General features: G+C 35.0%; 1 non-coding gene across 1 annotated transcript; it reads left to right on the forward strand.

Moving 5' to 3' along the window:
* The first annotated feature begins 3,536 nt into the window (after nucleotides 1–3,536).
* Nucleotides 3,537–3,635, forward strand: LOC149202264 (U6 spliceosomal RNA). Its single transcript, XR_016254066.1, has one exon. It is a non-coding gene; the product is annotated as a U6 spliceosomal RNA (small nuclear RNA).
* The last annotated feature ends 8,469 nt before the right edge of the window (nucleotides 3,636–12,104 follow it).

A 12,104-nucleotide genomic window follows, 5' to 3' on the forward strand; every position in this document is an offset into this window, starting at 1 on the left:
TTGTTCAATGAATATTGCGTTGAAGCAGTTTGACTACAGTATAAGTTCTCAACATATCTCCAATGACCAATGTCTAAATTGTAGTACCTCAAGAAGCATGGGATGGTAAGAAGGTGAATGTTTCTCACTTTCGCACTTTTGGTTTTCTAGCATTTGCACATATTATTGAGAATTTGCAGAAGAAGCTTAATAATAGAAGTGAAAGATGTATTTTTTAGGCTATAGTGAACAATCTAAAGCCTATAGATTGTATAATGGAATCATCAAGAATTTTGTTTTAAGCAAGGATGTTAAGGCTTTTCAAAATAAATCTTAGTTTGACCACATTAATGAAGGTTTAAATCAACTGGTTCATCCTCCATAACAACCAATATTTTAGGTTCACTAATAGTCATACCACTCTGAAAATCTCACATCATCTATTAGTGAATCCAATAGTGATTCATCATCCTTAGAAGACAATATGAAAACTAGAATCATTAGAGAAATATATGAGTAAAAGAGTGAGTTTCAACAACATCACATGTTTTCTTCTCTTTCTTACCAACCAAAACATTTTGAAGAGTTAGTAAAATAAAAACATTGGGTTGATGCAATAGATCAAGAAATCATTGCCATAGAGAAAAAAAAAAACTTGGGAATTGGTTGATCTACCAAGAGACAAAACCATAATTGGTGCAAAGTGGTTATACAAGACCAAACTCAATGAAAAATGATAAATTGAGAAACATAAGGAAAGGTTGGTTGCGAAAGGATTCTCACAACTATTTGGTGTCGACTATGGTGAAACCTTTGCTCCAGTAGCTAGGTTAGACATTGTCAAAACTATTTTGGCCACAAAAATGCAACACAAATGGATATTTTTTCACCTTGATGTAAAATTTGTTTTCTTAAATGGTATATTGTAGGAAGAATTTTATGTGGAGTAGGCTCTTAGTTTTGAAGTACCAGGATAGGAGAATAAGGTGTACATATTGAAGAAATCCTTATATGGCTTGAAACAAGCTCCCAAGCTTGGTACAATCACATCGACACTCGTCTCATCAAAAAACGGTATTTGCAGAAAAAACCATGATCCACCTTTGTATACCAAAACTCATGAAGGTAATATTCTCATTTCTTGGATTTATGTTCATTATTTGTTTTATACAAGAAATATGGTGTTAGAAGAATTCAAAGAAGCAATGCAAACAAAGTTTGATATGACTCATCTAGGGCTCAAGAAGTACTTCTTAGACATTGAAATTAAACAATACGCTAATGCCAATTTGTTTGTCAACAAACATATGCCACTAACATCCTCCAAAATTTTAGAATGTCTAATTACAAACCAATTGATACTCCCATTGTTCCAGGCATCAACCTAAGCAAACAAGATGTAGCAACACTAGTTGATTCGAAATTGTATAAAAGTCTAGCTGGTAGTATGTTGCGTCTCACTAAAAATAGACCTGATATCGTGTTTTCAACTAGTTTTGTCTCTAGGGTTATGAAACTACCCAAGATATCTCATTGGGAGGTCGCAAAAATGATCTTAAGATATGATGCAGGAACAATTAACTATGGCTTGTTCTACACACATTAAAAATTTGTTCACTTTTAGGTTATACAGATAGTGATTATGCAGGCAGTTTAGATGATAGCAGAAGCAACTCAGGTTATGTTTTTCACCTTGGAACCAATATGATCTCATGGGCATCCAAGAAATGACCCATCATTTCAATATATTTTGCAGAGGCAGAGTATGTAACTGCCACTTCAGTATTTTGTCAAGAGTTGTTGCAAAGAAGACTATTGGAGGATATTTCAAATGTTCAAAAGGAGCCACTGTGATAATAGTTTTGCAATATTTTAATAAAAAAATCATGTCTTAAAAAAAAGAGTAAGAACATTGACACGTTTTCATTTCATTTGTGAGCTTGTCAATGATGGAGATATCTTACTTGCTTTTTGTCGTTCAAGAGATCAACTTGCAGATATTTTCACGAAGCCATTGGTAAAAAATTTATTTGAATTTCAAGGAGAGAAATTGGGAATTGTAAGTGCCAATATTTGAGATTAGGAGGGGTTGTTGAGATAATTAATCTCATCATCTAAGAGGTGTTATAGTCGATTTTGATTCACTTGAGCTTATTTGAGTTTTGTTGGAACTTTCTCCAATCATTTATTGCTGTTTGTTTCCTTATCTCCTATGTATTTTTATTTAACTAATTTTGAATGATGAGAAGATTTTTTGACTACATTCTAGTTTTGAGTTCATTGTATGTGTATTTCTACCTCTACATTATTTTTCATTGAGCGGGTGGGTCAGGAAAATCATATTATCTTAAGTTTAAGTTTTTGTTTAGTATGATCAATTTGGGTTATGCCTCAATCGTCTTTTTCCCTTCTCAAACATTTCTTTGCAATTAAAATTATGTGAAGTTGAATACATGGGATTCATTTGTTAAAGTCATGAATACAACATATGCAACATTATGTGAGGCTAGAATAACTATCAAGGTTAACATATTTAGTGTTAGATACTCAATCTACTCAAGAAAATGGATATGATGCCGAGTTATCTCAACCCTAGATTTCATATCACTACATCAATCACACTTTAGTTATCATGTCCCTTCTTTGATTACCCAATAAGAATATTTATAAGTCAAAATTTGTGTGAGTATTGGAGGAAATGAAGATTATTTATATGCAACGCTCCAAGCTATTTCTTGATTTCACAATATTTGATCAAGGACCCGTAAGGATTTATTTTCACATCATCTTCAACATTTCATATAGTCACTGCTTCCATTTTTAGTTTCCTTTAATCCCACAACAATTTAGGATTTACGAAAATACTACAGGTGAATATACATGTCAATATATTTTGAGTGTGTAGGATCATTTCTACCATTTAATACTCATTATAAGTAGTTTCTCGAACCAAAGGTTATCATTTATGATCATTCCACACTCATAACCCTTTTTATTACAAATCGACCAAACATTGAAGAGTACAAGACTCATAATACTTTAGTGTAGATTTCGTGAAACTTAGCTGCAAACTTTCACCTCTATATATTTCTTCTCCAAATATATTAAACTATTTTTTGTATACTATTGTCAATATGCCGCTTCCAATTCATTAAATACAGATAAGAAGTTATAGATTAATATTCGTAATAACATGAAAGGATAGTAACAACTTTGAGTATACTACTTTTCATCCATTTATATATGATAAGAATTTATAACATAGACACTTAACAATAACCTTATGAGTTTATACATCATCAACAATATTTAAAGTTTACTATTTTAACACAACATTAAGTTTAAACTTGGCTCGGTCAAGTTACCCATGGTTTTTGGTTTAGGTTTATGGGCACCGATTGTCTTTCCCAATTTATGATTGTGCCTATATAAATACCAGAAAAATCAATGCTTATTGATTCCAAGAGATTTACATGGTGCAAATCACTTTTGTTGAAGTAGATATAAAAACGTTTTTATCTACTGGATTACATCAGTAACGAGCCCATTGTGCCCATGTCTTTCGAGACATCCGATAAAATTGGAACAGTGCAGAGAAGATTGGAAAGGCCCCTACGCAAGGATGACATGCAGAAAACAAGAAATAGCTCATTGTGCCCACAATTTATCTAGGACATATTTTCACGTAAATGGTCCATCAACCATCTCATCAAAATTTTCACATTCTCCCCCTCAAGAAAGGATACCAGTATCCCTACCACCTGTGTACCTCTCCACGTGTTCCATACCACATAGTGATGAATCCATGCATCATTGATACATGAGTAAGAGTTTAAGGCTTTACAATTATGCATGCTTGTGAGCAACATGTATACATAAGCATCAAGTCTTACAACTTCCTAAGGAACTACGTACCTTGGACCAAAACCCTTAGGGTTTTCAGCCATTATAAATTGGCTCCTTCATTAAAATTTAGTGCCATTTATTCCATCGCCATTATTTTCTTTCTCTTTTCCATACTAACTCTCTCGTCTTATTTATTTTTTCGATCCATACTTTCATCTCTAAATCTATTCACCATTCAACTATTCCATTAATCTTGCAATTGCATTGTTGGCAGTTAGGTGTGATCCTAACATTGTTTTGCTGCTCATATCAATCACTACTACAAGGTTTTTCCTCCATCACAGTTTTCCTATCCACATAATGTTTTATGTTTCTTAAAGTGTGGAGATCCAAAGAAAGCCTTTGTTGTTATTCCTCCTCCTTCATGTTGAGCAACTCCCCCGTGTAACTTATCACAACACTACAACATGTTTCCATTGTCTTCCACACTTAGCTAAGTATATTATCCTACCTGAACCGAACACATCCTATTGACCATCCACTCAACAAAATACAATCCATGGACTGATTATACACCATTTTAAAGTATTAGGGCACAAATAAGGATCTAGCTTAAGAATAATTGCACAAACTCGCAAGAATTGAAAAATAAATTTGGAATAGAGAATCAATTTGATTACTCAATATTGATTTTAGAATCAATACATAAAGCAACCAAGCTAATATTAGTTTTACATGCAATAAATAAGGCTAATTAAAGTTAACTGAAGCTAAGTGTGCTTTATGTTCTATGAATGTGTGCATGCACCACATGCAAGCATTAGAGTTAATTAACTAGATCCAAGTGAATACCACATGTGATCACTCAAGTTAAGTAAGTAAAGTCAAGTGTGCACCACGTGTAAGCACTAAATTTAACTAACACTACTAAGTGCACATCACATGCAAGAACTAGAGTTGAATTGAAGCTAATTAAGGTTAACTAGGTGCATGTACACCAACACCCCCCCCCCCCTTAAGCATAACTTAGGTGAGTGTGATGAAAAATGAATGGGTCTCGACAACAACGCTATTTTAGGTACCCATGTAAAATGCATGAAAAGGAGAAAAGAGGGAAAAGCCCATAGGAAGAAAAACCCCCTCAAAATATAATGAAAAAGGTAGAGAGAAGACAATTACTAGGCAATCATGTCCTTCACCCCAAGATGATTCACATAAATTGAAACTTCTAAGTAGTGAATGTCTTGGTGAATATGTTAGTAGTCTACTCAGAACTTGGACAATACTACAGATCGATGATCTATTCGTGAATCAATTCTCTAACGAAGTGCATATGGATCTCGATACGTTCAGTCTATTGTCGCTTCACTGGATCTCTACAAAAATTCAACATAATCTGATTATCACACCATATGACAGTTGGACGATGGACACAAATACCAATATGATAAAGAAAATGTTTTAGCCAAACGGCCCGAATAGTGGCATTGACTACTCCTCAGTACTCGGCCTCTGCTGATGATAAAGCAATGGCAACTTGCTTCTTGCTTGACCAACAATTTGGGCCAGATCCCATACTAAGTAAATAACTGGAGGTGGACTTGCAATCAAGGTTTTTGTCAACCCAATCTGAATCTTTAAACCAAATGAGTTCCAAAGAAAAATTAGTTTCATAATGAATCTCATAGGGGATTGTCCACTGGACTTATGAAAGGATGCGCTTTGCAGCTTTCCAATGTAACTCATGTGGCTCTTGCATGTATATGGAAAGTTCTCTTATGTCATATGAGAGATCAAGATGGGAGTGCGTGATATAAGAAGACTGCCCAGAAGGTGATGGTACAATATGAAATTAACTAATGGTGTCTCTTTGTCATTCTCAAGCTTTATCCTTGACAAGAAATGTATGGCTGCTGGCTTGCGGTCATCCATGTGAAATTGTGCCAACAAATATCTAACGTACTTTGGTTGAGAAATGGTAATCCCAGAACCCCTTTGATTGATCTCTAGTCTAAGGAATTTTTTTATCAAGTCCATGTATATCATAGAAAACCACATATGCAATGTAGTTTTAATCTCAACATTGACATAAGTTGAACTACCTGTTATCAAAAGATCATCTATGTAGAGTACTATGATCAACAAGGAGTCAATTTTCTTCAACAAATAAAAATTGGAATCATATTTGCAGCGTACAAAAATTGGAGATAACAAATAGGAATCCATCTTTGTATACCACGCTCTAGGTACCTACTTGAGGCCATAGAGAGACTTTTTTAGTTTACATTCCAGAGATGAATTTTTCATGTGTCCTTGAAACTGCTCCATGTAGATTTCTTCCCAAAGTTCACCACAAAGAAAGGAATTCTTCACATCCATATGATGCACCTCTGATTCTCTTATTGCTGCAATTGATAGAGCTAGCTGAATGGAATCCATTTTTTCCACTAGAGAAAAAATCTCATCATAGTCAACAACATGTACTTGCTAAAAACATTTTGCCACCAACAGTGCCTTATATCATCTAAGTTGGCCATCTACTGCTTTCTTGGTCTAGTAAACCCACCGCACCTGACAAGTTTATGATTGGAAGGTAGCATAACTAGGTCCCAAGACTATTTCTCAATGAGAAAATCATATTCCTCATCTTTAGTTTCTTCCCATTTAGGATTCTGAGCTACTTCTGCATAACTATGTCGATCAGATGCATGCATCATATAAGCATTCATGGACATGCATGGCTCCATAGCTAAGAGTTCTTGTGGAGCTTCCTCAAATTGAGTTATAGTGGTAGAATCATCTCAAAGATCACTCATGTTGTGTTGTTTTTGTGTTAACGGTGGTTGAGAAACTTTTGAACTACATGAGGAAGTATTATATTGATGTTCAACAACTAGTGGTCCAACAAGTGTCATAGGAAAATGCTCATATAGATCATAATTATGATCTGATGTGTCATCTACATACTCATTAATTAGTGGTGAGGGAAACTTTGTAATAGGTTCATTGGCTGGTGTATGCAAAGCATCTTCTTCAAACTTTACACTCCTTTGAATAAAGATCTCTTCAGTGTTGATGTCAAGCAATCTTTAACCTTTGACTTTGTCAGAATATCTGACATACATGCATGCCTTTCTCTAAGACTCCAAAGTCTTTCTCTTCTCTTTAGGAATGTGGGGCCATGTGCCCATTCTCGAGATCCAAAAATTCAGAAATGATTGAATTCTAGTTGCATGCTATTCCAAGCCTCAAAAGGTATTTTTCCAGTAAAAAATTTATGGAGACATCTATTTTGGATGTATGAGGCACAATTCATAGCTTCAACCCAAAATTTTGATGGAAGAGATCTTGCATGCAACATGCAATTGGCAATTTCTTTCAAAGATCTATTCTTCCTTTTGGCCACCCCCTTTTTTTGTGGAGTGTAAGGAATTGTATGTTGTAATTGTATTCTTGCTTCATTACAATGGTTTCGGATATCTTTGTTGACATATTCTTTCCCATTGTTTGTCCAAGGGATTTTGATGTGTTTTCCAAACTAATTTTCTGCATGCTCTTTGAAAATATTTAGACCTTAAAAAACTTCAAACTTGAGTTTAAAGAAGTAAACCCAAGTGAATCTTGTGTAATAATCTACAAATGACACACCTATATTTCCTTTCTCATTGAAGGTACTAGAACCATGAGATCACTATGTAAAATCTCCAAACATTAAGAGGATCTCCATGCATGTCCCTTCTCCAACTTGTCTTGTGGGCGCTTTCCAAGAGCACATCCATTACAAACACCATTTGAAAATTTAATGGCTTGAAATACTTTAACCATCCCTTGCTTGCTAATTTGCTACATATATATGAAATTCAAGTGCCCAAATCTCTTGTGCCAAATCCTATTTTCTTCATTTGCACGCGTAAGTAGAAAAATAGAATATGACTGAGGAACAAAATAAAAAAATGTATATATACAAGATTGATCATTTACCTTTCCAGATGTAATCTTCAAGTTGGGTTTCATATCATAAATTTTCACAGAATCTAGGTTAAATTTCACTTTCCTTCTGGTGCCAGTGTATGTCATCGAATACACTGAAAGAAGATTCACAAAAAGCCTTGGAATATGTAAGACATTCTCAAAACTTCCACCTTCGAATTGCACTCTTCCTTGTTTAGTTGCATCAACTATAGGGTCTCCCCCCATGATAATAGGAGGACTTGATTATGCATGTAGAGCTCTTGAATCAATAATCCATTCTTGCAGTGTAGAATGAAGGAAAATCAAAGCATCACCTTTACCCCTTATTTTTGATGGTTTTCTCTCCATCTTCTTCTTAGCAGTTTCTAGAATGTGATGACCAAGATTATTTTGTTTAAGAGTATCCATTAGATCAGTAGTATTATGCATGTAATAGGATTGAAGATGATAACCTCTATTACAATAAGGACACTTGGAGTTTCTTTTCTTTCCCTTCTTACCCATGGAGTTGGGAGAATCATCTAGAGGTTTTGTATTTTCTCCCTTTCTTGGATCTAGATCTCTTGCCTTTCCTTTACCTTTGGATTGTTAATTTTATTTTGAGTTGGACTTTCCTTTCTCATGCATGGCAAGTTCATGTGGATTTGAAGACTTTAATGAACCCATCTTGATGACTTTATCCTGCTCATGAATGAGAGACTCAATAAATGCATCAAGTTCAGAGATTTTCCATTTTCCTCCTATTGCAAATCTAATTGTATGAAATGTAGAAACAAAAGTAACATATTCATGACCTAATTTAGAAAAATAGAAATGATCAATTGACCTTCCTATTTGGATTTATTGATCCCGCAATCATGTAATTGTAGAAACAATGATTTGAAGTTTGTACAGAAATCTTGAATGTTCTCAAGGTTATCTAGATATAAGGAATTGAGCTCATTTTAGAGAATATGAGCCCACATCTCATCCTTCTTTCCAAATAAATTGTCCAAGTTTCACGAAACTTCATTCTGAGTGGTGCATGTGTCCACATGGAAACAAAATTTTGGAGATATAGTCAACAATAGAGGACCAAAAGCCTCATCCATCCCATTGAAGTATCTAGATTTTTCAATGGTGGAATTAGGTTAAGCTTCCATATTCATAACTATCTAATACAAGTCTTTACCTCTCAGGTGAAGAAAAATCTATTCCTTCCATTTGAAGTAGTTATACAGAGTAAGAATAACCAAATATGGGAACTCCATTCTTTCACATTGTAGTTGTAGCAACAATTAGGGCAGTTCTCCAATATTCTGATCTGTAAATGAAATCTCCAAACAATTTCCAATCCTTGATTTTCAAACCTACAAAATATCATTCATGCACCTTCTCCAGACCTCTGTGGCTTTGATACCATGAAGAGGTTTTTCATTACACCAAAAACCAGAGGTTTTGGTAAAATTTCAAAACCGGTAACTAGGATTCCTTTGGTGGAAATTACGGATTTCATATAGGTGCAGCGAATGAGGAATAAATATTTGATCATGGATAAAGCTTGAGAATATTAAAGACACGCCATTGGATGATTACACATTGTACGATCAGCTTTTGGGGAGTCTTCCTTATCTCACTCACTCCCATCCTGATCTCTCATATGTCATAGCATCAATTTCCAGATACATGTAGGAGTCACATTAGTTACACTAGAATGATGAAAAATGGATCCTTTGATATGTCCAAGGGATAGTCATCTATGGGATTCAATATGCAACAAATTGTACTTTGGATCTCATTAGGTTCCAAGATTCAGATTAGGCTTGGGACAACCTTGATAGCAATTCCACCTCTTGTTATATACTTAGTTTGGGATCTAGCCTGATTTGTTGGTCTTGGAAGAAGCAGGTTACCATTTCTTTATCATCAGTAGAGAGCAAGTACAAAGGAGAAACCAATGCCACTATTTAGGCCATTTGGCTATAACATTTCCTTTCTAAGCTTGGTATCAGTTCTCATCGTCTGACAGTCATATGGTGTGATAATTAGAGTACACTAATATTTTTAGAGATCTAGTGTAGTAGAAATCGCCAAAACATATCAAGATCCATATGCACTTCATTAGAGAAATTATTCATGATGGGATTATCGATCTACAGTACTATCCCAGTTCTGAGCATTCTGCTAACATCTTCACCAAGACATTAACTAAGCAGAAGTTTCAATTTCTGTGACACTGTCTTGGGGTGAAGGACACAACTGCGTAGGAGTTGTCGATTTTCTATCTTTTTCATTATGTTTTGAGAGGGGTGTTTCTTCCCACAGGGTTTTCCCTCGTTCCTCTTTTTCATGCATTGTGCATGGTTACCAAAAATGGATTTGTTGTCAGGACCAATTGATTTTTCGTCACTAAGTTGAGCTTAGTTATACATGAAATAACTAAGGTTGATGATGAGCCTCATAAATGGGTAATTATATGGGCTCATTCTACCTCCTAACCTAGTCAAATCAACCATTCTCTTAGCTTATTGTATGATTTTTGAATTATATTTATGCTTATGGAGTGAGTTGTGTTAGTTATGATGTTATGTGGTCTAATATGTGTTTAATGCAGATTATTGATGAATTTTGTGGTCAAAGTCAAGGATCCAGTGGACAAATGGCAGCAATAACTCAAAGTGGACAAAAGAGAGGACTTATAGGATGGAGTCTCCCTCATTTATTACTCCTCACTTCAAATTCTCCTTCATTTAGCTCAGAACACAAGCAGCCAAGTCATGTATTAAAATGTAGCTGAGAAAGTGGAGGATGAATGATGCCTATCTCAAGTTTTAAGAGCCAAGCCTGCCTGATGTTAAGGAAGTTGTTGGTAGCTTCAACTGTATAAATAGAGAGGCCTAGGGCCTCACTAGGGTTATATTTTTTTTGGATCTTTGTTGTACTTTCTCTTATGTAAACTCTGCTTAGCTTCGAGCTTATTATTTTGACAGTTTCATGTAATCTTGTTATTACTTTGGAAATAAACATGGAATCCTTTTTGAGTTAGCACTGAGTTACCTCAGAGGGCTGAAGCTCTTGGGTTAGGGCCCAATCCAAGCAGCCAAGCTCCTCTTACTTGTTTTTGTATGTTTTATTTCAGTTGTAGATTAGATTGCTGCTAGAAGTATTTCTTTCATGGTTAAGAATAGGTTGCTTTTCATGATTCAGTAGTTTCCTTCATTTTGTGCTTTTCTATAGTAGGTTAAGCAGTGGTAGAGAAAAGATTTAAAAGGCTAGCAGCAATACCTTGGCCTCTCTTCCTCCCTTTGGGACCATGATTTGAGGCAAAGACCCTCTTGCTGCCCCAAAAACATAGATTTTCCTCATTCATAAGACTTCTAGTGTTTATAGCTTTCTAGTTGGTTAATAGTTTAGTTTGCTTTGCTTCAAAACTCCTCCATCATGTTCAATTCTTCATTTACCATAATCTTCTTCCATGCTTTTCCTTCTTGCAGCAGTTATGAGCATTTCCTTTCATAGATCACAATTTAGATTGGTTTGATGCAAAACTCTGTTTTTCTAGATGCACTTATTTCATCACTTGCTTCATCTCATTGGTTGATTGTCAGTTGTTTATGTAGCAGATAGCTTCCTACAGTAGATCAAGCTTATTAGCCAGCCCATCCTCCATTTTATCTGTTAGATTCGGTCTTGTCAGTCCTCCGTCAGAGATCAAGACTTTTTCTGTGTTTCATTTTTAGGTGTCCCATCCTGCTCGATCACCTGCATTCCACTTAGGAGCATGCCATAATCTGACGGAAGGGCTTTTTCATTCATTCCCCTCATGTCTTGTACCTGCTGGCTTAGGTCTTTTCATTAATGTTTATTAAAGTCCAGGACAGTCAATGTTTGATCTTTTAATGGGCAAAGAGTCATTTCAATCATAGTACTAGGGTTTCACAAATTGAGTCGTTAAAGTGTCCAAATGCCAGTAGGCTAGAGGAGGTTCTACACATGTTTTTTATTTCGCGAATTTCATCGTCATATTGATGGATTATGACTGTTCATATTGATGGATTATGACTGTTCTTCAAAACTCTGTTTTGAAGAAAAGTCAACATTTTTTCTTTTGTAACATTTTCTAAATTTCTTCAGTTATTTAATTCTACAGGCACAACCCTGGTCTTCCTTGGTCAAAACATGCCACCGTCCCTGCAAAAATGCCAAAAAGATTCATCATTTAAAGCCAAAATAAAAAAGAAACTTGAAAAACAGAGTTGTATTAAAGTGTTAAAAAGTGTCAAAACTAAACATAAGAATATGGACTTTTGAGAAGCAAAAATAAAACC

Source organism: Pinus tabuliformis, chromosome 2_1 (assembly GCF_031772625.1).
Source record: "Pinus tabuliformis cultivar Carrire ecotype Pingquan chromosome 2_1, CPIR1, whole genome shotgun sequence".
Taxonomy (NCBI): Eukaryota; Viridiplantae; Streptophyta; class Pinopsida; order Pinales; family Pinaceae; genus Pinus; species Pinus tabuliformis.